Source organism: Papio anubis, chromosome 14 (assembly GCF_008728515.1).
Source record: "Papio anubis isolate 15944 chromosome 14, Panubis1.0, whole genome shotgun sequence".
Taxonomy (NCBI): Eukaryota; Metazoa; Chordata; class Mammalia; order Primates; family Cercopithecidae; genus Papio; species Papio anubis.
Window position 1 is genome coordinate 101268501 of NC_044989.1, and position 6000 is coordinate 101274500.

At 40.3% G+C, this 6000-nt stretch overlaps 1 long non-coding RNA gene across 2 annotated transcripts in view; it reads right to left on the reverse strand.

Moving 5' to 3' along the window:
- LOC116270327 overlaps positions 1–5582 on the reverse strand; it is a 90653-nt gene extending 85071 nt beyond the window's left edge. For both annotated transcript variants that reach the window (XR_004178362.1, XR_004178363.1), the window contains exon 1: positions 4820–5582. This is a non-coding gene — a long non-coding RNA (uncharacterized LOC116270327). The remainder of the gene's footprint in view (positions 1–4819) is intronic.
- Positions 5583–6000: the final 418 nt, after the last annotated feature.

Here is a 6000-nt window from a genome sequence, read left to right on the forward strand (position 1 = left end):
AAGAAAATGCTACATTTAGAAATTCGAGGGCCGGGTGCGGTGGCTCACACCTGTAATCCCAGCACCTTGGGAGGCCGAGGCGGGCGGATCACGAGGTCAGGAGATCGAGACCATCCTGGCTAATACAGTGAAACCCTGTCTCTACTAAAAACACAAAAAATTAGCCAGGCATGGTGGCAGGCGCCTGTAGTCCCAGCCACTCAGGAGGCTGAGGCAGAAGAATGGCGTGAACCCGGGAGGCGGAGGTTGCAGTGAGCCAAGATTGTGCCACTGCACTCCAGCCTGGGCAATAGAGCAAGACTCTGTCTCAAAAACAAAACAAAACAAAAGAAATTTGTCTCTATATATTTCATTTGACTTCAATACTTTTCAGCAACAAAAAGGAAAAAAAAATACTGATACATAGATGAACTTCAAAAATAGTCTGCTAAAACAGCGTGAAGGAAGCCAGACACAAAGGCTACATATTGCATGATTCCATCTATATTAAATATCCAGAAAGGGTAAATGGACAGAGACAGAGAGCAGATTAGCATTTGCCAAGGGGTGGGGAGAAGTGACTACAAACCAGTCTGAGGGAACTTTTTGGGTTAATGGGAATGATCTAAAACTGGATCATGCTGGTAGCTGCACAACTTCGTAATTTTGTGAAAAATAATTGAACACTTACAATGAGTGAATTTAAAAGTCGGTAGATTATGCCTTAATAAAGCTGTTTAAGGAGTCTCCCTGAGTCTATTCTGGCTCGGGAGGATGCCCAGTAAACAAACAAACAAATAAATAAATGTATTAATAAAGCTGTTTGAAAACTTGAAAACAGAAACTACAGAAACCTAAAAATCCAGCTGCAGCCCGTTTGGTTCTGCTTTGCTATGAATCATGTCTACTGCTGAAGTTAAGTTAGAATTTGGAATGATTCGGTGAGTTTAATGGATAGATCTCCAAGAAGCTTGATTTTATGTACCCAATGACATTTAAATAAATAAGCATTCAGTAAATATTGTTGTCTATTTACAGAAATGTACTGCTTTCTCTTTTTTTTTGAGACAGAGTCTTGCTCTGTTGCCAGGTTGGAGTGCAGTGGTGAGATCTTGGCTCACTGCAACCTCTGCCTCCCGGGTTCACGCCATTCTCCTGCCTCAGCCTCCCGAGTGGCTGGGACTACAGGCACCCGCCACCATGCCCGGCTCATTTTTTGTATTTTTAGTAGAGACAGAGTTTCACTGTGTTAGCCAGGGTGGCCTCGATCTCCTGACCTCGTGATCTGCCCGCCTCGGCCTCCCAAAGTGCTGGGATTACAGGCGTGAGTCACCGCACCTGGCCAGAAATGTACTGTTTTCTATGCTTTCTTTAGTGCAAGCTGCTTCACTTTTCAGGGGGTATTACTACCTGATATAAACAATAATTAAGAGCTCAGCTGCTGCAGCAGAAGCCAGCAGAAGGGCAAAGAAAGTCAAACGGATGTCTTCAAAATGAGTTTGGTTTTTTGAGCAAGTCATCTAATTATCACTAATGCACACATGTGCCATGGGTTGGGAAATACCCCCTATCAGGAATAGCAATAATAATAATCAGCTGGTGCGGGCAGGGGCCGAAACAACTGAATTTTATATACTGGCAGTTGAAAGGTGTAAATAGAAAGTCGATGCATGATTGAATCAACTTTGGTCATTGTGACCATGCAGGGAGGTTGTCGGGTCAGAACTGTTTAAGGAAGAAAATGGGTTGGAGGGGGACAGATTTGCCCTATCAGATATCACACTTATTTTGGAACACTAGTTAATTTAAAAGTGGTATTGGCATTGTGATATATGAATAGACCAATGAAACCAGAGAGCCAGAAACAGAGTCATATAATATTCTATAATGTTATAATCTTTAAAATGATACATTATACTACATTGAAATGAAACATTTCTATTCAATGACAACAAAAAAAGAAACTAAGTTAGAAAACAGTGATAGCCTGGTGGGGGGGGGGGGATGCGGATCAGCAATTTTCTGTGAATAGCCAGATGATAAATATTTTAGGCTTTGCAGGCCACATGCATCTCTGTTGCCACTGCTGCTGCTACTGCTTTCTTCTTCCTTTGCAATATTTAAAAATGTAAAAGCATTAGATTACATTAAAGTTAGTTTGGGGTGTATAAAAATAGGCCATCAGCAAGGACTATAGTTTGCCAACCCCTGATCCACAGTATTCGAGAAGACAATTTCAACCACTATAAACAACAAAAGTTTAGTAATTAGAATATAAAATGGCTTATGAGCAAATCAGTAAGAATAGAGACAACCCAACAGGAAGATGAGCAAATGATATGAACAGGAAATTGAATAGCTAACAAACACATAGGAAAACAAACGCATATGGAAAGAGGAAAATATAAATTAACCATCAATGAGGTAACATTGCACATCCTTCCTTTTTTAAAAAAATATTTAAAGTATGAAATGTTTCAGAGGAGGCAGATTAACTTCAATTCTTATACAGCTGGTGGGAGTGTAAATTGGTTTAAACACTTTGGAAAGCAATTTTGCATTATATGGTAAATTTGAAGATACGCATACCCTGTAACCCAACAATTTCTCTAATAGGTGCTAAGGAAAAAATGGGAAACCACTTAATGTCCATTAGTGGGGCAATGGATGGTCAATTGTGGCATTTATAAATGGAATACATATATACAATGTAAATACAAATAAATGGCAGTTAAATGAATGATAAATAATATACACTTACATAGACAAATCCTATAAAAGTTTGCTGCCTCAAAAATTATATTGTAAGTTAAAAACTGAGAATAGATAAGATGCTATGAAGAAGTTAGTGACTCTTGTTTCTCCAGACATCAAAACTTGTTATAAAGCTATGGTGATTAAGACAGTATGGAACTCTTAGGGATAGACAGACAAACTGATGGAACAAAAGGAACCTACAAATAAAGCCATGCATGTATGGAAAAGAATGGTGCTATAGATCGATGAAAAAGATAGACTTCCCAATAAATGACACTGGAACAATTGGCTATCCGTAAGGTGAAAGAACGGAACTGAATCACTGCCTTACTCCATATACAACCATCAATTTCAGGGAGATTAAATACTTAAATAACAAAGCTGACTTTTAGAACTCTAACAGAAAAATATAAGAGAATATATTTACAATGCCAGCATAAAGAAAGTTTTCTTGGCTGGGTACTGTGACTCACTCCTGTAATCTCAACACTTTGGGAGGCCAAGCCAGGGAGATTGCTTAAGGCTAGGAGTTCAAGACAAGCCTGGGCTACATAGCAAAAAAAATTTATCTCTGCAAAAAAATTTAAAATTTGGTCGGGCATAGTGGTGCCTGCCTGTAGTCCCAGCTGCTCAGGAGGCTGAGGCAGGAGGGTCACATGAGCCCAGGAGTTGGAGCCTACAGTGAGCCGTGGTTGCGCCACTGGACTCCAACCTGGGTGACAGAGTAAGACAGACAGAAAGAAAGAAAGGGAGAGAGAAAGAAAGAAGGAAAGAAGGAAAGAAGGAAGGTAGGAAGGAAGGAAGGGAGGGAGGGAGGGAGGGATGAAGGAAATTTTCTTAACTCCCAAAGTGGTAACCAGAAAAGCGAATGACTGATAAATTTGACAACACTAAAATTAAGACTGTTTCTTCCTCAAAAGATATCATAAAAAATGAAAAGGCAAGCCACAAACTAAAAGTCAATATTTTCAACATACGTAACCAACCAAGGGTTAGTATCCAGAATATACAAAGAGTTCTTACAAATCAATAAGAAAAAAGACAAACCGAATAGAAAAATAAACAGATGACCAGAACAATCTCTTCACAGAAAGGGAGATGAAAGTGGCCAGTACTTATATGAAAAGATGATCAATATCATTAATAATCAGGGAAAGACAATTTAGACCATAGCAAGACATCATTTTGTCCCCAGGAGCTTGGCAGGTGTAGGAGGGACTGTGAAACACCTAGGATGCTTATACGCTTCTGGTAGAGGTAGAAACTGGTCAAGACTCTGGTGAGGGTAGAAACGTGTAGAACCACTTTGAGAAGTGATTGTAATAATGCAAGGACCCAGAGATCCCACTCAGGTATTTTTACCACAGACAAATTATTTCATTTATATATATGATATATATATATATACACATACCAGAAAAAAAGTATAATAATGTTCATAACAGCTATGTTTGTAGTCGCAAAAACTTGAAACAACTCAAATGTCCCATGGCAATACAAGATGCAGTGTGTTTATCCAATAGAATAGTAAACAGCAGTGAAAAAAAAAATGAACCATAGTTACACTCACTAACACGAAATGAACCTCTTAAATACATGAAGTCAAGAGCGCATAGCTCCAGAAGAATACAAACAGCACAACGTTCTCTTCTGTTCACGGTTTAAACTCACTCAGAACTGAGCACTGTCATTCAGAATTACATATATTTTGATAAACTACAAAGAAATATAAAGAATGGCCAGGCACGGTGGCTCACACCTGTAATCCCAGCACTCTGGGAGGCCGAGGCTGAGGCAGATGGATCGCTTGAGCCCAGGAATTCAAGACCAGCCTGGGAAACGTCGTGAAACCCTGTGTCTACAAAAAATACAAAAATTAGCCGGGTATTCTGGCACACTCCTGTAGTCCCAGCTGCTGGGGAGGCTGAGGTGGGAGGACCGCTTGAGCCAGGAAGGTTGAGGGTGCAGTAGGCAGAGCTTGTGCCACTGCACTCCAGCCTGGGCGACAGAGTGAGATCCTGTCTCAAAAATAAATAAATACAAAGAAATATAAAGAATAAGCACTCCACTCGGAGGCAGTTACCTTCTATGTGGGGTCCGGGGGATGCAATTCAGAAGGGGGCACAGAGACTTCAAAAGGGTTGGCGACGGTCTACTTCTGCTGGGTAATGGCCGGTACTTCTGCCAGGTAATGGACGGTACTTCCGCCGGGTAATGGACGGTACTTCCGCCGGGTAATGGCCGGTACTTCCGCTGGGTAATGGCCGGTACTTCTGCTGGGTAATGGACGGTATTCTGCTGGGTAATGGACGGTACTTCTGCTGGATAATGGACGGTACTTCTGCTGGATAATGGACGGTACTTCTGCCTATTGGATGCACAAGCATTGTCTGTATTACGGTGATGACAATGTGTACATCACATGTAGTATTTTTATCAAAAATTTCATGTTTAAAATAAAATTATATGGCAGAAAGAAAAATACAGTGAGATATCATTTAATGTAAATCTATAAAGCACAGAAAATAAGAGTGTATTTTGTTTCTGGACACATACACATATAGAAAAAGTAGAACAGCCACATAAGGATACACATGAATATAATCATTTCTGGGCATTTTTGGAGAAGAGTGCCATTGGTATGTGTGTGACAAGGAGATTCCAACTGTGGAATTTTAAAACATTAAAAAACTCAAGGTAAGATAGCAAAGTACTGATACTTCTTAACTCTTGAGTGTTGGGTACATAGGTGTTAGGAATCGGGTTTCCAGACTTAGGACGTGCGTGCATGCACACACACACACACACAAGCACACACACACACATGCACATACACACACACACTCTCTCTCTCTCTCTCGCTACAGGACACTCAGTTAAATTGAATTTCAGATAAAAAACCAACAACTTCTTAGTATAAATAATTTTTAATAAAAATGTGCCCCACTGGGACAGCCTGTGATTTATCTGACACCCCTATTTATATTGATCTCTACATCAGAAATGTAGGGAAAATATGTTTGTCCTGTTTATGTACATCATAAAAAAATTAACCAGCCATTATGTGTTTAGTGTGCACAAAATGAGGGGAGGGGACTACAGAGTGTCCTGCTCCTCTGCCATGGAATCAGTGCACCAGACTCATCCCACCGGCCGCCCAGACCTTCAAGGATTTCTGACCAGATCCGTTTGCTCAGATTATTTAACTCCAAAACCCAACATACCGATCATTTAAACACGGTAGTTACCATTTGCTATGTGCTG